Source organism: Empidonax traillii, unplaced genomic scaffold (genome assembly GCF_003031625.1).
Source record: "Empidonax traillii isolate 1590-97213 ecotype Southwest subspecies unplaced genomic scaffold, ASM303162v1 scaffold147:size910788, whole genome shotgun sequence".
Lineage (NCBI taxonomy): Eukaryota > Metazoa > Chordata > Aves > Passeriformes > Tyrannidae > Empidonax > Empidonax traillii.
In genome coordinates this window covers 622611-644390 of record NW_020955340.1, presented here as the reverse complement: position 1 = coordinate 644390, position 21780 = coordinate 622611, and the positions used below count along the sequence as shown (strand labels likewise).

General features: G+C 42.3%; 1 long non-coding RNA gene across 1 annotated transcript; it reads right to left on the bottom strand.

Moving 5' to 3' along the window:
* Positions 1-14119: 14119 nt before the first annotated feature.
* Positions 14120-21780, bottom strand: LOC114057793. Its single transcript, XR_003571304.1, has 2 exons — positions 20496-21780; positions 14120-18576 (listed from the first exon to the last, which is right to left on the bottom strand). It is a non-coding gene; the product is annotated as an uncharacterized LOC114057793 (long non-coding RNA).

Sequence of the window (21780 nt, the reverse complement as noted above, 5' to 3'; positions counted from 1 at the left end):
AGCAGACCTTTTTATGGTTACAAATACCTTCTGAGCAGCCTTTGTCAGATAAATTGACCTTGCCAAGCAGATGATGCTGTCAAAGGAAAGGGGGATATTTTTTTGTTTTGTGTGCTTCTTGCGCTGTTCAAGCTGTACCTTTCTGAAGCCTAGGGAAATGTATCTGATGTAAATAAGCACATGAAAGCACGAAGGTCCTGCTCTGCTGGCCACTGAGGGGCTGTGCAGATGGTGCCCTCCCTTTCCTGAGAGCCCAAGGACATATCCTTGCATTGGGTCACTCCTACCTTTCCAACTGAAATCCTGTATTGCTCATGTTTGGGAACTGAAGTCACGATCTCAAATGTCGTCACTACAGCTGAGTAGAGAAATGCCAAACCTCCCACTATGTTTGTGTGGGTAGCACCTTTTCTTTGATTAGCTCAGAATACTTTCTAATAGGAGTTCACTGTCCTGACATCCTTGGGGGACTGGCCCGCTGTGATTAATCTTAATATCTCTACCTTACAAATAGGAAAATCAGTACTAAAACTTGCCTAACATCATCCTCTAAATCGTTGCATTAAGCCTGGGAAAGACTATGCTCTCTTTTATATATATATATATTTTTTTTTCCTCCAAAGAGTTGCTCTAGCAATTTAAATGCACAGCTAGATACAGGGAAGAAGCCAATCTGGAAATGCAACTCCTTAACAATATCTGTATGTTAAAGAAGGCATTACTGCTATTGTAAGCCCTGCCCAGATGGGTTTTACATCCTCTCAGTTCCTGGCTCAACAAGGACTTGAAATGTGTCTGGTTGAAGTCACAAGCTTGCAGTGCTGTCCCAGCACTGTACATACAATGATTCCTCTTGGAGGGAGTCCCAGCCTGTGCTCATCATCCTGAGACTAAGAAAATGCTCGGAACTGCAAAAAACACAAATCACAAAACAAACCTGGTGAAGTTTGATGAGCAGTTTTTGAACACCCCAGTGTGGACGGTAAACCACAACAACAGTAACAGGAAAAGCAGCACCACAAATGAAAACCCAGTACTCCATTTGAAACTAAATTCATTTAATAAACTAGAAGAAATTGCTCAGCAATGAAAATCTCCAGCACCACCACCCTGACCACATAAGATACATGAAAATAAACAGACTTGTGGGCACACCTCAAGCAAGCTTAAAACAGCAGCCTCCTCCAAAACAGTCTCCACACTAACAGGGTGATTTCACTGCCTGGTAGAAAAAATGTTTGTCAGCCAACTGTAATGAATCTGTTTCACAGGAGTGCTTGCTATATATAAAAATTGTGGTTGGTAGCATGTACAGGACGTTTGTGCCAGACCACTATTTTCTGACCTCGATGAACAACAAAACTGAAAGTATTTCTCACAGAAAATAGTTATAAGATCAGGTAATAACTTGGGAATGTCAGCAAAGGACAAGCCACAGTTCAGCAAAGCCTCCAGAAAATATTTGCAGTGATTTAGTACCAAAACACCACGTGAGGTCTGCTTTTGCAGAAGTATCCAGAACATTAGTTTTGTTCTTGCACTGGTAAAAGAACTTTGGAAAGTGGGCAATCCATGCTGGGGAGACAGGTCATAAAGGGTATGAAGGTCTGCTTGCTGTAATGGGGGGCAGGTAACCAGGAGATCCTTTCTGATGCTCAGGCACAGGACCAGATGATTGAGCAGGGGAAACATCTAACTTCTCAGATGATAAGCAAGATTGCAGGTATAGACACATACATGTCACATCAGCAAAAGGTAAAAGTCAACATTTCTTAGAACTAATTTTTCCATTATTTGTGTCAAGAAGTTGATGGGTGGAACTGGAAAATCAATAAAAGGTACACAATATCAACATTTGCTATTAATAAACAAAACCCCAACTACTTTAAATGTGTTTCGTGCTTTGAGGGGAAGGTTGAATAAATCAAGCATCAGTACAAGTTTTGTCTTTACATCTAACGGAAGCATTAAATAAGGGAAGTAGTAACTGTACTTAATGAACGGACAGGCTGTTTCTGGTCACTGTGAACTAGATATTTAAAGACATGTAAGTTCTCAAAGATACAAATGAGCTCTCTGTGGTATTTCCCCAAGCATATCACTGGAAATTAATGACAGTTGTGTGAAATGGGGATGCTACCTGCTTGAGTTGCAGTTTGGAAAATCTCACCCACATCCTTCATGTTTCTAAAACGAGCATGTCTTGACCTTGTCCACCTGCTTCTAGTCATAGGCTGAAAGAGGAAATGAGCATTGCTGCTTCTTCCACTCTCGACTGATTTCTTAACTGTGAATGAATGAGTTCAAATGAAGAAAGTGCTCTTTTCACACCCTTTAGCTAAACTGAAACCAAAAGTCACTACACTAAACATGTTCCTGCATAACAGAAAACTAAACTCGTCACATTTAAAAAGAGCAAATACCTAACAGATAAAATATCAATAACGTGATACATGATGGCACAAAACACTCTTAAAGTTAGATTATTTTTTTCCTGTGACTTTGCATATTGACTTGAAAGTTGCCACTATCAAGCTGGCAAATCAAGGGCAACAACTGCCCTCTGTGTGACCTCTTCTTCTGGGCAGTGCAGACCATCTCTACAAAAGAGCAGGACCTGATGGCACTAGGCCTTCTCCCAGTGTACAAAATGTACTGGAGATTGCAGATGGAAAGGAAAAAAGGACCAGGAGTGGAGAAAAGGAAGCTGATGGGAGTCTGGGTGCACTGTCTGAGGCCACACAAGGAATTTGTGGCAGTCAGGTTAGCCAGCCTCTGGTGCTCATGGAGGAGGTGTGCTGATTTCAGCGACTCTTCCCCAAGAAACTGACAAGGTAACGATACATGAATTATCAACTGTCACCCTTCACAGTGGCATTATTATTCATCAAATCCCGATAGAGTTGGTCCACACATGACTTAGCGGGGAAAAACCCCATCTTTTGTGCTAAATGACATTCTGCTGTATTTTGAACCAAGCAGGAGGTATCAGAACGTCTAGCAAAAATGGAAAAAACTGGAAGTCACTTAGTAATGCCATCAGGATACATGTGATACCTAGCAAAACCCATTTCTCTCAGGTTATTGACTAATTCAGCCCAACCCAGGCACACTCAAACAGCATGTACAGGGTACTCTTACCATGCTATAAAAGTTGGTCTTCCCTGTGGAGGTCATTTGGTAGAAGATTCTGTAAACTATTGTATCTCTTGGTAGCCAATGAGGAAGGATTCTCTATTTTGACAGCAGCTCTGCTACTACGAATCTGGATGCGAGCATGGACTACAACAAGTGAATAGTCCTAAAGGAATTTCGCCTTGTTTAGAATGCTTGTTAGTGTAACCATTCTTGTTCAGTAAGTATCATTATCTGGGGAAAGTGAGACAGGCATTTATCTGCCTTTGCTAAGGCCAAGGAGGTAGGTAACAGTCTAACCAAACTCCTCTGCCTGGTTTGCAAAGATCCCCGAGGTCTCTTTGTATCTTCTTCACACATACTCCACAGCATCAAGGCTGGGGACCAGGTGGTTCCTATAGGTGAACTTTGCAAAACAGTGCCCATCAGGGATCACTTAAATTCTACCAGGTTTAGGAAGAGGAATGAACAGGGAATGAAAGAAAAACAATATATACTTTCCTCAAGAGGGATAGGGCAGTGCTCACAACTGGAAAATGGTGGGTTTTCTTTTGCAACGTGCAAAAGAAATGCATAAATCTGAACTCCCTTCCCTTACTACCCACACCCTCCTGGGAGCGTCTACTGAATTGTAGCTCCCTTGCCATGGCCTTTAGAGCAGTGTGTGGCTTTCAGCCACAGTGTTTCTAGCTCTCTTTGGAATACAAACTTTGGGCTTCATTCAAGAAAGCACTTAGGCATGTGTAATTCCTTAAATTTCAATGTGACTATTCATGAGCATAGAGTTAGCACATATTTAATTGCCTTCCTGAATATGAGCCAAAATAGAGAGTATCCCAGGAGTGCATGGGAAAGAGACTTAGTTTTCATTGCTTTAATAGAGGTAGTTGCTCCACTTAGCAGCATTTGCAAATAGGAAGGTTTGGGACTTCTTGCTAGCACATCTCTAGAGGGTAAAACAGGCAACCAACTCTACTGCCAATGCCATGAGGATTGCTGGTATGTGCAACCACCCCAAGGGGGAGGGCTCACATGAGAACTGATACCTTTTCTCATTTTTTGTCTGTCTGCCTAGCAATGTTCTCCCTATCCACTTCTGAATTTGTCAGTTTTTACTAATGTCCTTTGGTCGTGAAAAAGCTCTGGATTTAGAGTATTCAATTGTGCAGGTAAAAATAGAAAACTTTTTAAGTGTCTCATTTTTAAGACTCTGCTTTCCTTTTTAAAAATAACTGGAAGATTATTAGAAAAAAACCATGTTATGTTAACTCTAAAATGGTAAAAAAATGTAGGTACGACACCAGTAAGGATAGTACATTTCCTCCTAGATCCCACAGACCTCCTTTGTTTTCAAATGAAGTAGTTATTGAGTGAGAAAACCCACCAAAATCTTTAGTGTTTATCACCAGTTCTTGACCAAGGTGGGTGGTAGCCCTATCCACCTTTCAGAAGCAGCTCTAAAACCTTATGTGGGTTTTCAGTGAGTAGCATGAATTTCCATTTGGCTTTTCAGTAGTAAATAGAGAAATCTAAAATTGTGATGGAATTAAAAAAAGAAGCATTTTTTCTTAGATCTACATTCATTTCTCCATGTATTATGGTGGATACCTCCACATCTATGATGAGGTTCATCTCGTCTTAAAATAGATGTTCCTTAGATGGCTAATTGAGTCTCAGAAATCGTTGCTTAATTTTCGGACCCCAGTTCGCAACACTTGCAGCTCACAAGAAAAACCTACTTTCCTCAGGGTCATTTTCACTGATAGCTTGGCCCACGACAGCCGTGACCCCCAATATGCACACGCCAAGCTGGCTGAGCCACGCTGCAGATTAGCACACTGACTGCTGCTTCGGGGTTTTGGGTTGAGTCATGTGTGGGTGGGGGTAAGGCTTTCTCCTTCACAACCAGTGTTATTTTCACTGACTCTCTGGGTGAGATGATGGAGGAAGGAGGTTAATAAAACAGCGTGTGTGTGTTCTGCTTGTGGCAGCATCGGATGTGACTGCTCAGCACTCTGGGGCTGAGGGAGAGCATCTGGCCTCTGTGGTAGGTGAGAGGCTGCTGAAGCCTGTAGAGGGCATGTGGATGGTGCCTCAGTAGCATGGGGTGCAGAAAAGTCCTTTTTTGGGGAGAGAGGCACAGCTGAACCCTGTGATAGGGCTGTTCCTCTCCTACAGCACTGCAGAATTGCTGGGATATGATAGGGTCTTGGCATGGCTCCTGTATATCCCACCCCTCCTTCAGCACTCTCCATAGAATGTGCTGCTGTTCATAGCATAAAGATTCCTTCACCTAAAGGATCCTGGGCCATTCCCAATTTTGCAACGGGCAGAGCTGCTTTGGGCAGTAAGGGTGAGAGCAGATTAAGCCACAGTCCTTCTCTGCCGAGTAGGAAATGGGGTCAGTGTGCACAGGAGCACGTGGCTGACGATGCTATGCATCAACATTGCTGATATTGCAATACGCTTCCCTGCCTGAGGTGACACGTGAATACGGAGGGCAGAGAAGTGCCTTTGAAAGACGTATGAGAGAATGCCAAAAGTAATTTCTGCTTCCTGAGGAGGATGGCCCAGGAAAGGCAAAACACAAAGACATACTCACATTTACAAAGAAGTACGTTTTTATATGTTGTATGTCAGGATGATGATCATGATGGAGACAGGTAAGAGAAAGTTTGCCCAGGAAAAAGATATTTCTAAAGCAAGGCTGGCCTGTACAAAGGAAACGCAGTACAACTGCAAGGACTATTTTCAAATTAGCAAACCTTGACGGTTCACTTTGTTTTTTAAAAAAATAATCTTATTTCTAAATATAAAACCATGCTTATAGTGGCATCTAGTGGCTACTGTGCTTACGGAGCTCTGCTCTGCTAAAAGGGTAGGGCCAGGAAAGATTTGCAAGATCAGTTGTTCGTTTCTTTACTCTCTTGACCTGCTCCCCAGCTGTTTTTCTCTTTCCAGTGCTGTAGACATCACTGATGGAAATATTAGGGTGATGTTAAGTTTTCCCAGTTTTCCCAGTGCAGGCTCCTCTTCTGTTTAATTTGCTGGCTGGTCTCTCCACCTTCACTGAGCCCTACACCAGGAATTTCAGCTCCTGCTTTGGCCCGTGCTTATCTCTTCCCCTACTGCAGTCCCTGCTGTCCCTTCCTGCAGAGCTCTGCAGGTTTTGCTAGGAAAACCAGAGAGCTCTGCTGTGACCTACCATCTCTTCTGTTTGACCCACTCTTTCCTTTACACAAGCACAGTTTTGACTAACATAACATAAGAGGTGTTTTGGGGATTACAGCCTCTTTTCCTCTGAAGGTCAGACACAGTAGCCATGCTTCTGCTACAAAGCTCAAGAGGTCAAGGGACAGGGCCTGAGCAGTGGCTTGTCATGGTCTTTATGGTTAATTAGAAAGGTCTTGACACACAAGCACTCTCTCCTCAGTTCCGAGGCATACTCCAGGAATACTCCTAAAAGGCTGCAACAGCTGGGCAGGGTTACCTGTGTGGTGTGAGCGGATAGATGTCAGGCTCGGAAAGCAGTCTCAGGCCCATTTTATTTACTAAGGAAGCTGTAATCAGCATGATCAAAGTTGTTATGAAGAATGACTCATTCATTGGCCAGAAGATGACACGATTCCTCACTGAACAGCTCTCTGCTCCTTCCCTCTCAGCAAGCAAGGGCTGTACCGGCGTGGCTGTGCACCTCCCATGAGACCTGCAGTTCTCTGACATGCCTATTGAAAAGGTGCAACAGATTTAGGGAAGCACTGAGAAGAACTCACGTCAGAAAGATCCACCAAGGAGCTTCAGACCCTTCATTCTTTCTTCAGAGATTCCCAAGCCCCAGGTAACAGCGACTTGAAAGGAGGATCATCTTATACCTGCTCTGCTTCTGACATGATTACTCAAGCATCCCCCACCAGCCACTCTCAGAACGTGGATATCCCCTTGATGGTTGTTCCTCTTTTCTTGCCCTGGATGCAGTAACACAAGCAAGTTCAAGGACAAGAGCAGTAAGGGGGAGGTTTTCTTCAGTATGTGGACAGACAGAATTATACACAGAACTGCTGTGTTAAAACAATTCAGGCAACAACACAAGGGAAGACCTAAAAAGCTCACGTGCTGCAAAAGCCCAAGGGAGTTTTTTCTTATGTGCATACCTTATACTGTAATGTATGAAATATTGTAGCTAATGAGTCCCATTTTCCTTGGATGTTAATACATCCACATCCTGTACCACTTTATCTTTTGACATTTTAGAAGTTCCTTTTATTTTTTTAATGGAAGCAATAATTTTCTTGAGTGTATCATCACGAATTAATTTAAACACCTAACAGCTCAGCTATAGTTTAATTGTGACATAGATATTGGCAATATGAAATCTGCTTTTGCAGTGCAACTTCCTGGCTATTAGCAGAATATTGTAAATTTGATTTGGAGTTTGGAGCAGCAGCTGTTTATTCAGTTTGCAGGTTTCTTGTGGTTTGTGGTTTCTTGTGGTTTAAACATTCGCAGGGTGTAGACACTAACGAGAGCACTGAATTGTTTATGGTGATCTTTGAAGCAGAATTGCAGATTTGTTATGAATTTTTGCCAGGCCAGCAGAAACATTTTAACCTCTCCTTATGCAAAGTCCCATGTGCAGAGAAAACCTCACTAATCCAGCACTTTGGGACTATGACATCATTCAGGTCAGTGAGAGTTTATACTGCTACCTTATGGCAGCTGATCACTTCCTTTCTTCAGATCTCTTATTTGGAGGATCACCTTTTCTCCAAAATGCACCATTCAGGCATAAAGCAAAAAATCCCAATAAACCAACAGCCCTGTCCCACCCCTGAAACTAATTTTAAAGCACAGTGCTCACAGCAAAAGCTGCAATATAAGAGCACTGGACAAGGCAGCAAGTTAATAGTCATCCCAGCAACTCATGAACTAGCTTTGTAAAGCCAGCTCTGCTCCAGGAGTGCATGGAGAGATCCTTCTCATTGCAAACCCTCCTCTTACAAAAGCAACCTCCTGTCAGAAGCTGCGAGGCAGAGATTCTCTCACATCTTCTCTGTACTTCTGCTGGTAATTCCACCCCAGTTCCACCACTGCCTGTTTTCCACTTCAGTAGTCAGCAAAATGACTTTCTGGGAGCCTGGCAAGCTCACACCAAACTCCCTTGCATGAGCTATGGGTAGAATGGACTAGTTGTCCCAAACTCAGAGAGCAAGTGGCCAGACTTGTCCTAATGACTCCTAACTTTCTAAATATCGATTGCAAAGTGACCCACCAGATTGTTGTCATCTCTACAGAGAAGGAGAGGAAGCTTAGATGAAATAGGTTGAGCAAGCCTCCGTAAATGTATAATTGTTGAAGCAATATTGCATGAAGGAGTAATAAGAAAATTAATCTCACAAGTCCTTTCTATGTAATTCTTGACGACATCGTGTCTTCCTTAGGTACATGGCAAAAGGGAGCCCTCTAGAGTAAGTGTTGTCATAGGAAGATTTCAGCTTTCAACATGTTTTGCAGTTGGTTTCATTTTGTATTTCAGCAGCTACAAAGGTTCATGAAACATGATGATTTATGTGGCAAACTCCAGCTCAAGAGAAGCACAAGCTGCTCTCTCAAGCCCAGGACACTTTGCCAGCAGTACGATCTCATCATCTATGCCCTCTTTCTCGAAGCCTTAATCAAAGACAGGCTGGGAGGGCTGGGGGACTAGCCATTCTCATGCTCTCCAAAATGAATGAGTGAATGAATGCTGGGAAGTGGTCACCCCTCTTGCCATGCTGGCTGGCTTTTACTTTTTGCACTTCTATTGAATGTTTCACAGCTGTAGAAGCCCCAGGTAAATGCAGTGCTTCTCCGTTTCCCTTTGTTATTATCCATCATTATGAATTGCTCCCACTCCCACTTACCTATGTGCTACTGGTACTGCCAGCTATCATGTCCTATTTGTTTCCTTTCTTTTGTAATTACCATGTCTCTTCCTCCCCCTGCTCTCAGATTCCTTCAATAAACAAGCTGCTTGGCTCGCGTTAGCTGCAGAGGGGGCAAGGAACACAGCAGGGCAAGAAGAGGAGAGTGGTCATGGTGTTAGTGCTGTGCCAAGGAGAGAGCTGACAGAGGATAAAGAGACGGCTGGAAGGAGTGGGATTAAAAAATGCAAGTAGATCTTTGTGTGTGGCAAGTTAAGTGGCTTCTGGTTTATGTACAGTCTCCTCCTTGCCGCTGACTGAATGCCAGACTCAGACCTGCCCTGTTCCTATAACAGCAGCCCCAAGGACGGGAGGGTACAAAAGACCCTCAGTGCCTTATGGGATGGACATCCTTCAAATGGGGTGTGGCAGACCCCGGCCAGCTACAGCCTTCCTGTGCTGTCCCATCACTGCACCCTTCTTGGAGGAACCCCATCTGCTGGGCTCTGTAGCTTCCTGACATTTCCTCAGTACAGAGTTACTGTTGTGCCAAGTCCAACAATACTCCCTTCATTCTCCCTGCCATTTTGCTAAAGCACACAGCAGCAGCTCAGGTAAATTACAGGCCTGCAATTACTGGGTGTAACTTCTTGGCCTGAGTTGAAAGGATGGTAGACCTGGGGATTGCAGAACTTCCTCCTGAGCCTGGGAAACCATGAATTGCCTGTGGAGCCTGTGGCTTTATGCAGTCCTGCAAAGTCGTCCTTTTTTTCCAGCCCTTTTGTTTACCACCCCAGTGGCAGTGCTTTTACCATCTCGGGCAGCTGCATAGCTAAAGGGTTACATGTCTGTATATTCTCTGATCTTTCCCTCTAACACAGAAAGACCACAGAGAGTAAGAAATTCTTGTTCAGAAATTCCTGTCAGGGAGGCAGTGTAATGATTTTAATGGGATATCCCATTTCTTCTTTTTCAACTCTCACATCAAAGAAACAAGCGATTTTTCCTTGGGTCCCAGCCTCCTCCATCACATGTGATAGTTTGGTCTTACACTTCCACTAACACTGAGTTTTCTGCACAGTGCCTGACTTCAGGCAATGAAATATGTAAGAGAGTGCAGCTGTTTGGGTGAGAAAGGTACCACAACTCATGTATAGCTGTGCTTGTTAAACTGGACTGGAGGAAGTGTAAGAATAGCAAAATTAATTTACATTTCTTTCCTAATCAGATGCCATAGCAGAGTCAGAGATAGGTACGTGAACTCTTCCTCTCAGACTTAACTGTTCACCTGGAATGTGTCTCAGATTTCAATTTTTTTTTTTTTATTCCTTTAAAATTTTCATCCATTTTTGAACTGGTTTAGCTTGGGAGACATCCCTGTGTCAACATGTCCCTCTGCTCTCTGCTGGAGTGCCTGGCAGGTGCAATGGGCCAAGCTCATCATGTTTCACCCTCTGCAGGGATGCTTCATTCTCCCTGTCCAGACTACAGCTCCTATCATTCCTCACTCTTGCATCTGACTGAATTTCTCAGCTGCATCCTGGTAAACACACAAACAGAGGGACTCCAGGCATGGGAACAGGCTCACAGGATCTGCAAGGGCTCCACTGGTACAGTTTATGATGGGATCCATCAGGAAGAGAAGGCAAAGGGAGAACTGACAGGCAGGGTAAGACATTTTCAGGAGCTATTCCCTGGCACAGTGCCCTTACCTTTCCCTGATGGGAACAGCCTGTCCTCATCAGAAAAGAATGAAGTCTTTGTCTTGAGTCACCAATGGCATCAGTCTCCAAAAATACCTTCCTGCTTCCAGCACAAACCTGGTTATTAGGTCAAGCATATTCAACACCCAGTAACTACAAGAGGAGTTTGGCTGTGACAGATGCTGATTGCAAAAGACTTCACCTGATAAATTGCTTATTAGTTGATGTGTTGTTCTGAAGGAACAGAGAGTGGCAGAAGACCAGATTTTGAGGTATTGGCTACCACATCTGGAGTGTCAGAAATCAGACTATGTAAAATGCAGCACACAGAAAAGTTACACAGTGTTTCAAACAGTGTCATGGTCTCTGGACCAGAAAGGGAAGATCACAGTATGATCAAAATGGCCTTTCCATCCCAGCAAGCTCAATGTTCCCAGCATTTCTGCTACTTTTTATGCAAAAGACTCCTTCTTTGGAAAAAAATCCTTTAAAAAGAATTTGGCCAAAACCCATCCAACAACAACCAAATACACTGGCAAGCAGGAACCTTGGGAGCTCCCTGAAGACAACATTTCTATTGCCTCTTGAACTTGGGAGACTTGTTTCCCATGGCAGTGGGGCAGCTCTCTAATGCTTAGCTAGGTAAGGATGTAAATTAGTAAATTTGTAAATTAGTGTCGTTCACTGTACAACAAAGACTGGTTTGTCAGATGCTCATACAGATGTTGTAGCTCCAGAGCATTTACAAGAGGCAAAGCGTAACTTAACAGCTCCAAATTAGCTTTCAGAAGAGAATACATGATGCTCAAGGTTTGCCAAAAAAGCAGCATGCAACTCTTCTGAAAAAGCAATGCTGCTATGCCTCATGATGCTTCAGCCTCCTGTGGTGCCAGATGTAGCTCGTATTTTACTATTTCTTTCTTCAAATAGCAGTGCTCAGGGGGGATAAACTTTACTTAACCTAATTAATTTTAATCACAGCTTTCAAATCTCATACTGTGCAAAGAATTACAAATTGGGATACATTAATAGAAGCCATGGTTTATGCTGCAAGCTAATCGGGAAGTGTGCATTTACATTTTCTGCATGAGTTTGCAATTACCATTAAAATAAAATTCAGTTATGTCCTTTTAAATTACTAAAATGTGAAGAACAGATTGAGCTGGTCCCATTTGTTGTAGAAAATTACTTGAAAATGGCCTACATTTCAAAGAATTAAATGATTCTTACTGAATAAGAGGTTTTAGAAAATGATTTCCAGTTGTCTAGAGTTAATGTGCTTCCAGGCGTTCTGGTTTAAACAATCTTTCTTTAAAAATAATGGATTGCCTAATGTTTCCTACCTGCTTCAGTATAGATTCAGCTACATCTTCCTTTAGGAATAAGCCAGAGAAACGACGACATCTAACCTAATCACATCCAAAACCTAACTCCAAAATACCACAGCAGTCAGCATCAGTCCAGGAAATTTCCTTCCCAATGGGGAGGTTCCTCCTTATGCCATGAATTGCTCTTCAGCAATGTCCACTCTTGTACCTAGAAAGTTAGGTGTCAATTTTCTGTGGTCTGTGTCACCCCAAGTCCGGGGGCTTCAGTTTGAAGGGTGCCAATGATCACAGAAGAAGTAAAAATAAAGTGGCCCCAGTCTTGCTGATATATATGCCAAAAGACCTGATTTTCTTTTTTTTTTTTTAATAGGACTATGTGCCCAACTAGATGTCAGATAAAAATGATTTCACCAGAAAGCACTCATCTTCAAAAACAACTTGATCTTTCAGGAAAGCAAGTCCCACTGACTTCAGTGAAACCAAGTTTTCAGGGTGCCAAACACTCTCCCTGAGCATGGAGCTCAGATCCCTAAGTTACCTGGCTCTTTGAGAAAGTGTTATCTCACTAGAAATTGTCTCATTTGAAAGAAATGTTAAATAGCTCTGAAAGGAACATTGTCCTTGGGAGTGTATTGTTGCAGTGTTGCAGTCTGACAGTGTGCAAAATTGGTTTTAATATAAAGCTTTACGTCATAATGACAGCGTTCAAGAGAGTACAGCGGTGTTTGTACTTATTTTCTGGCACAAACCTGTTGAAACTTTTTTTTTTTTTTTTTAAATTCAAGATCATGTAGAGCAAGCAGTGCAAAATCTAGAGTAAAACCACAGTGTCATCATAGTTTGTGCAGACACAGAATCAGTTTAGTCTTTTGTATAGCTAAAAGGTCAAAATGCATGGCTCTCAGGAAAACACAAGCAGATGTATCTATTATAGATGATAACCTTTAGCTAAATTGTAAACTCCATGGTGTACATGATGTACTGTCAATTAAATAATTGACAGTACATCAGAGCTCCAGGAAACCTATGTTTAACATGCTGAGTTTAAATAAAATGGCTTGTGAAAATATTTTTTACTAAAACATAATATGAAGTACAAATATTGACACAGAGACCAACAGGATGAAACATTTCCAGGTTATTCAATAGATTGCTATATCTAAAATAGCCCTAAACCTCATTAAAATCTCTGGAAGAGGAAAATTAACCACCTTCTCACCGTGAAATATCACTTCAAACTTGAATTTGCAAGAGAAAGCTTGTTGAGGGTTTCTTCTCTTTAAAAATGCAGCTTAAATGCTCTGTAGAGTGCTCATAACCACAGAATGTTATAAGTAGCTTTAAAGGAAATGATGAGCTGACTCTTAACTGATGTAAATCACCAGAGCTCTGCTAGAGTAAGTGGAAATTTATTCAATAGACAATTTTAATTTTAAATAAGATACAGATTGCTGTTCAACCAAAATAGTTTCCATATACTTTCTTTAAATTGCAACGAGAAAAGGAAAAATCACTTTTCCACTCTTCCAGTTTCCATAGGTGACTGTGAGACTATGTGCTCGTTTGGCAGAAAGAAATGTAAAAACATACCTCATTTCCCTCTCTGTCACACTCAGGTAAATCACTGGTAAGTTTAGCAAGGTTGCACTGCTGCAAAAAGTCAGAGGGATCATATGCATAAAGGCAGAGATACCTCACCTCCTGGTGATTCATCTGTGTCTTTTATGACAGGTAGTAGGATGAGAGTGGTGCAAATGCCACACTTCTGCCTTCCATAGCACCCTGCTCACTGCTGAAACAGGAGTTGGACTGCAACAAGCATTTCTTGAACTTCCTCAGGGTTTAAGGTTGGATTCCACTATGGGTGTGAGGCTTACTGTAGGGCTTATGATGGAGCACCTGCTTTTTGGTGGCTGCTGTAAATACTGCAAGCATCCTTTGGTCTTTTCAAAGGCTACTCTACTAATTAATCCTGATTACCTAAGCACTGTACTGGTTTTTGTTTGTTTGTTTTTATTGTTGTTTGTTGTTGTTGTTTTCTTCTTTTTTTTTTTTTTAATGCAGAAAATTTTAATGCAGAAGTAACCTCCAAGGTGTTTATTACAATAAATAAAGATCAATTTCAGACACTTCTGAGATTACTTCTTAACTCTTATAATCCTACTTCTTTTCTTGAGTCCAAGCCTGCCCAGCTGAAATCAAGGTCAGCCTAGATTTTAAGTAGGCTCTTTGTAGTAGCTGCAAATCCCAGCCTCTACTCAAGAGTACATTTTCTTCGCTCTTACATTACTAACAATCGCTGATTTCAGACACAAAAAAACCCCAAAATCATTCTGCACCCATTAGAGAGGCTTTGTGCATTGAATAGGCTCCATGTGATGTCCCTTCACAACAATTCTGGACCATAAGGAGGAAACCACCGCAATTCCCATTTCCAGGCTGTAAAACAGCTTTCAGCACCACCAGCTGACTACTTAGTGTATTTTAATTAGGTCATGAAGGTTACCAAGCCACTGTGTTGAAATGAAACGTACACACAACTGAAGACTTGCTCACTGGCAATCAAATTTTTAAGTTACCAGGCCTGCTGGGTTCTCTCTGCAGAGCAAAGCTGCTTCTTCAAAAGCAGCGATATTCCTCTTTGGGTAAGAGAAGAAAAAAAAAGGCCACATTTTTGCATAATCGCAGCTTTTAGTAGTACAAAATTCACTGCTCTGTGGGAAATTGCAAGACAAAAAGTCTTAGTAAGTATGAAGTCCTCAGTGCTCTGACATGTTAACGCAAGGGGAAAATTGCCTTGCACAAAAGATTTTATGAGGGTTATTTGGCACCATTTTTCTGTTGCCGGGTCATTATTCAGGGTCTCATCCAGTTACAGAGCAGAGCCACAGAGGTTTGAAGGCCTCTGAGCAATATAGCTCAAAAAAAAAAAAAAAAAAAAGAGATTTTCTCCTGCTGCTCAGCCCTTCTTCAGCAGAAGTCTGTCACCTCCAGGAAACCCAGGCTATAGCATGGCGTAATTTAGCCCCTGCTTGGCAGTCTCAGTATTGTTTAATTAACTTTTCCAAATTTATTGCGGTTTCTTGCAGATCCAGCGTAAATGCTGTGTCTTGGCTACTGTAAAGCTGACACTGAGAAATCTTGAAGAAAAACTACTTGTACTTATGACCACTTACACAGTGAAAAAATGTTGCTTTTGTCCACTAGTATGCTCAATGACAAAAGAAATAGCACATTTTTCTTTTTCACTTTACTTGAATTTAGAAGCTAATACGTGTCTACCATATATTTATTTCTATATATTGACAAATAAGGTCAATAATTAGGTAGTTTAAAACCCATGTGTGCACATATCCAGTCTCACAACAGAGATTACAACCAGAGGATGACAGTGTTAAGTCCTCTGTACTCAGCTAAACCGCAGCAACGAAGAATATGGGAAAAAGAAAGCTGAGCTGAGCATGAAGTAGACATTGATCATTGAAAAACTGTCTGGTCATTTCAACCATGATTTAGGGTGTTGGTGGGGCACATCATGGGCACAATCCAGGACAGGCATTGGCCTCGGCTGGCTCCCTGGCCAGGGCTCGGCAGGAGCCCCAAGGCAGGGGGTAACAGCACCCCAAACTAAGCATGTATAGAAATTTCTGCAAGACTAAAAAAGGTGACTCTCCCAGCAAGAGATGACAAATCAGATCTTCAGTAACCCACCAATGGTACAATGAGAGTAAACACAGCACAGTGCCATTCTCTAGTGTGCTGGGTTCTGGCTGTACCCTCCTGAATTCACCTGTTCTCTGGATCATTGCAAGAAACTCTGGCATTAATTTTTTTTTTTTTTTAAAGTAAATAAATAGAGTTTGTCCTGGTTTTTCAAGCCAAGTAGGCCACAGTTCTTTCAAAATGATGGGCCTCCAGGGAGCCAAGAGTAACTGAGCTAAGTCAAGAGACTTGCACAGTTTGCTATTTTGTAGAGTCCTAAAGGTTTCCTGCAGATATAAGTGAAACATGCATTTAATTAATTTTTGTTTGCCCTCTCACTGGCACCATGATAAATTAATACATTTTTATTTACAGCTTTGCAATCACTGCTAGATTCATAAAAGGAAGATGATCTTATATTTCCTGGGTTCTAACTAGCAGAGAAGAAAGAATTTGAGCTTGGTGAGAAATTCTTTCTTCTTATGAGCACTGCATGTAGAGATACAGCTTTAGGCACATTCTTTCCTAACTGCACAGCATTTAAATGTAATTAAGCACAGTCACTTGTACCAACCAAGGATCATGAAGTGTATAACATAAATAGATCTCTGTTAACCTCTTACATCAATTAAAAAATGATACCATAATTTTTAAATGATTTTGCAGAATTTTTAACAAGTAACAATGTGTTTTAAGTATTTTACTCTCTCCTTGAACTATAAAGTTCTTTAGAACATTACCAGAAAACTCTCTTACTTTATTTTATGTCATTAACAGTTATGATCCTGGACAAGATTAGGCACAGTCAGCTAGTTTGTAGCAAGCCCAAAATTCATGGTCATTTATTAAATTTTTATATGTAGGAGACACATTCTCTCGTATTAAGATTCTCCCATATCAGCCTGCTATGCAAATCTAAAAGACTTACCTATTCATACTGTGCTATCCCACTTTCACAACAACCAGCTGATCTGGTTTGTAATTGGTTTATTTCCACTTGCATCAGTTTAATCAACTTTGCTACAAACAGCAGTTAAAAGTAATTAAAAAAAGGACCCAATCCTTGCTAACTAAAAGGGTGCTTCCTGGATCTAGCTTGGCTAGATCCAAGACCCCTCTTCTGAATTGTACTGCTTAACTAATACCTAATCAGTCACAGATTCACTGGAGTCCACATTATTGGAATGACAGGTCAGCTGTGCTCCACTGGGCCTCAATTTTCCTGTAATCTTTTTTTTTGGAAAGTTATTTGAAGTCTTCAGGTGAGAACCGCTCTGCAAGTGTTATATATCAGTAATAAAAGTAGGCCTAATTACCACATCTTTTTCCCCTCACAGGCTTCCCACGGGGCCAGCATCACCCAAGGAGATGGTTCTGCAGTCTTTTGCTGGTGTTTTTACCCTACGATGCAAGATGGGCTCCAGTTACTGGTTTATTGTTGTAAGCTTATGCCGAGACTTGTGCATCTAAATACTGGTGAAAATCCAATCACTGCAAATTCTTTTTACTTATGCTCTGCACATCTTGCCAAACAAGCCGTTGCCTCCTGGTTGCTGCAATGACATTTTTTACAAGGCACTGCTGCCTGGGAGACCAGATGACAGTGCTAATGACCCATGTCCTTGTTCTCTGCTTCCCTTGCTTACGCTTCTTGTTTCTCCACACTCAATTAAGGAAAAGGAATCGAGGTTAATATTCCTGTCCTTGAAATTAAATCTACCCTTGTCCCACAGTGCAATTAATGAAAACAACTTGGATACAGAGCCTTTCATCTGTTGTTCACTGGTTTATTTAGTAGGAGTTGACAATGACTCACACCATTAATTTGTCTGTTGAGTGGCAAACAGCGAATTAGCGACGTTAGCCTAGATTGTAGACATAAACCTTGCAAAATCACTGCCATGAGTTAATACCTCTGCTGCTCTTCGAGGTGAAGAGTTGTGGTGACTATGAGACTCCTCCTTGTGTCACAGGTCCTCCTGCAGCCTGCCTGCAGACACACCAAGGGTACACATGGCTGCTCTTGATACCACTAATTCTAGGGGTAATTAGATAAAACCAGCTATTATACATCAAACATCAGCCATGAGATGTCCAAATAACAGGGCAAGTTATGCTATGCACTCATGTTGTGAAAAGTGCTGGTTAATTATGTATTTGGCTATTAAATGACTTCAAGGTTCAAATTAAGTTCAGCAGCAGAAACACAACAGAAGGTCAGAACGAGTGTAGGTATTGTCTCTGATTTTTCTCACTGGCAGATGCTGCCCAGTGGGGAGTTCTTTTGGTATTCACAAATGCTAGACATCTGAGAGTTATCTCTCCCATATCCACTTGTGTAGTCTGACTTGCAAGGCAGAGAGATTTATGTTCTACATCGTTTCTTCATGACCATGAATTAGGCTCGGGGCTTGAATTACTGTGGAGGAACACATCTCTCCCTTGCCAGTGAGGCAAGTGGGAGAAAGTGTCTTTGTGAATACTTCTACGACCCCTCCAGCCTCCTGCTCCAAGGCTGAGCTCTGAGAAAATGGTTACCACGTGAGTAGAGACAGCACCTTCCCTCTACAACCCTGATCCTTGTTATGGAGGAGGCTGCATATATTCAAGCTCACAGCAACAGGAATATCTTCCACTCACTGCAGCTCTGATACGTTCGGGTAGGCTTTCCAACCCTGACAAGCACACTCAGCTCTTGTAAATAAAGTGTAGTTTTCTTTCCCACATTTCTTCAGAGCAAAACAAAATAGATCCCCAGAGTCAGAGCTTACTTCAAGTCAAGTTGAAAATTTTTGAACTCTGCTGAGCCTGAAAGAAAGGGGAGCCGGCATCAGTGTGTTATCATCACTCACACCACAACCACATAAGATCTGAGCTGACACCATGGGAAACATCAGTCCAAGAAAATACCAGCCACTGAATCATAAATGTTCAGGAGGGCTCAAAGTGCTTAGTGTTCATCATCTGATTCTTAAGGTACTTGAATTTATGCCAAGTTAATAAGAGAACAGCATTCCCTGCAATTCATTGCTATACGGTACAGCAATATTTTATGCAACTGACTGCAATAACACTGATGCTGTATTAAATTTTTGACTGGCTTGAGGAGGCAGCCATTTTTCTTCTCTTGATGTGCTCAGGCTGGAACACAGATGATGGAGTCAATAGCACTGAGATTTGAGAAATCTGTTGTGATGATCTTGCAGAAACTTCACAATGTAGTGTGCTGCTGTGGTGGCTTGAATACAGATGAATAAATGCCTCGGCTGAATGCTTCTGTATTTAAGGCACATTTTAGAGCTACTGCACACTTGTCCGTCACACAGCAGGAGGGACGCTGAACCAGAACATAATCAGTCAGCACTTTTAAACTTCTTTTAAGCACTTTTAAAAACATTCAGCTCATTCATCCTGCAAGCAAACAGGGCTCTTGGGACCTAGCAGCACTGGCTGACAAAGGGCTACTACTGATAATATATATTACACTGCCAGTATGGACAGCTCTTTTGTTTAAACAAGTGTTCTAAGCCTCATATTTCTTAAACATTAATTTATATATTACCTTTCCATTGGTTCTAATATGTTTTCTTTGGGGGAGGGGACATAAGTAATTACGAGAAATGCTGTCTTGTGGTGCAAGAAGCCAATAGAAATGAAGAAACCTTAAGCAACTTATCACTATAAAACATTTGTAAGAAACTTGGTCATCGCAGCTGCTGCTGTGACACTTTCCTGGGAAATGGGGAAGAACATATCCTCTTCCTACACCTGCACGTGCTGTTAGTGATCAAGCACTGTACTGTCTCGCGAGCCTGATGTTTGTTAAAGAGTGCAATGCTGTCCATAGTTCTGACAGTGAAAGGGTCTCATGGTTTGCTAGGAGCATAAAAGTCTCTCAGACAAATTGACAGAGTGGGAAAAAAGCCTAAATGGTCCTAAACCCATTGAATTAAAGCAGCAGAGATTGAAAATGCAGTTTGACTACAGCACTTTTTCGGGGAGGCACAGCATAATATGCAAAATTATCGATAAAATGGGCACATTCAGCTACCCAGCTGTGTTGGTAAGGCTTTTTCCTCTTTTTCCTTTTAGGTCTGAGAACTCGGAGCAGTCAGGGAAGCAACCAAAAAAGCCTTCATACCACTTTTTTCACCATATGGTTCTTTGGTATGATGTCCCACATCTTCTGGTATGTTCCCTGGATCCAGAGATGTGGGATACAGTACACTCAATGACCCTCATGCACATTTGGTTTCGTTTGCTTTTTTAATTCCCCAAAGCAAATCTCTCCCCAGCCATCTCCTGCAACCTAGGGTTTTTGATAAGCATAAAATTATCACCCTAAATCTCACACTTCACTGGAGCTTTGGTGTCTGCCAGCACTCGAGGACACCCAGAGCGGTGCTTAAAGGTCCTTAATGAAAAGCAGCAGCTTGGCTCTCACCATCAGCCCTGCTCACCCTCAGCCACAGCACCGTGCTCTGATGCAGAGCACAGCTGCACTGACCAAAATGGCTCCTTGCAGCGTCTCTGAGGTCGTATCTGAGCACTTTACTGACAGAAGCAGTCTGGGCTTGGCAGCCCCGCAGACCCCAGGCAGCCCTCAGAGGACAAGCTAAATTAGCTTCACCTCCTACCTCATGAACAATTCCTGGCTATGCCCTACCCACATTGCTAATGATGATGATGATGTAAGAAACTTTAATAAGAATCTGATTTGCACGTACCAGGTTTAACTTTTTGGAGACATCTGCTTGAGGAGTCCTTCAGTGACAGGCACAGGCAGGCTCCTGTGGGACCCTGGAGAACAAAGATGCTCACGGGAATACTTCCACAGCACTGGTTTCACAAATATGGATACCCCCAGATGACAGGATGACTTGTTCCCTCTTACAGCCTAATCATCATAACTTTGCCTAATTTTTGGAAAGGATTCTGAGAAGTCTTAAACATCTACTGTAGAGACACCAGCAAAGCTGCATAAAGGGCTCTCCTTTTCTTAAGTACATTTTTGGCCACCCCCCTTTTCACATGGCAGGAGCAACCAGGACAGTCAGGGTGGCTTTGTAGATGCCCCAACATATGAGGTCCACATTGCTACTCCTCATGAAAAAGGAGAGAAACAGATCTAAATAGAGTTCTTAGGCACATACACCTCAACAGAGAATGGTTCAGGTTGAAAGGGACCTTAAGATCATCTAATTCTAAAAGCAGGTTACTCAGAGTTCCATCCAACCTGGTCTTGAACACTCCCAGAGATGGGGCATGCACAACTTTTCTGGGAAATCTGCTCCAGTGCCTCACCACCCTCTGGGCAGAGATCATATAAAGATCTTATGATCTTCAATCTGCCTACAACTAAGATGTTTTTTTTCTAATTTTCTGCTATAAACTAGGATTTTGTCCCATCCCATATGCTGAGCGCACAGGTTATAGGAATGCAAGTCACTCCTTAGTCCTTTGCCTAAATATGAGAGGAGAGCAGCCTCTGTGCAGTTGCTCCATAGTCTCTCCTGTTCAACACCAGTGGGATGGGAAAGCATGTTCAGGAAAAGGGAAGACCCTTGCATTTCCACCAGTCTGCATGTGAGTGTTCATCCAAGTCACTGATGAGTAAGTTAAAACTGGACACAGGATCAACCCTTGGGAGACAGAGCTAGCGACAGTCTCCAGCCAGACCAGTTGTCACTGATCACAACCCTCTGATGTGTGTTCATACAGGGATCACTCACTGCTTAAAGACAGAAAGAGGTCCAAGAGAAGCCAAAACTCGCACATGCAGTCTTGCACACTGTTAGGGAGACACAGCTGGGGCTGCACTATCCCCTGCCTCTCCCCCCACCTTGGCCAGGAGCCGTGGTCTCACGCAAAGGAGGTGGGGGTGCTTCCATCTGCTACCTCTTCCTTCACACAAGGCTGAATATGCTTTAAACTGCTTATAATGCAACAATCCCAGGAGGAATTTCTTCACCCAGAGGGTGGTTAAGCCTTGGAACAGGCTGCCTGGGGTAG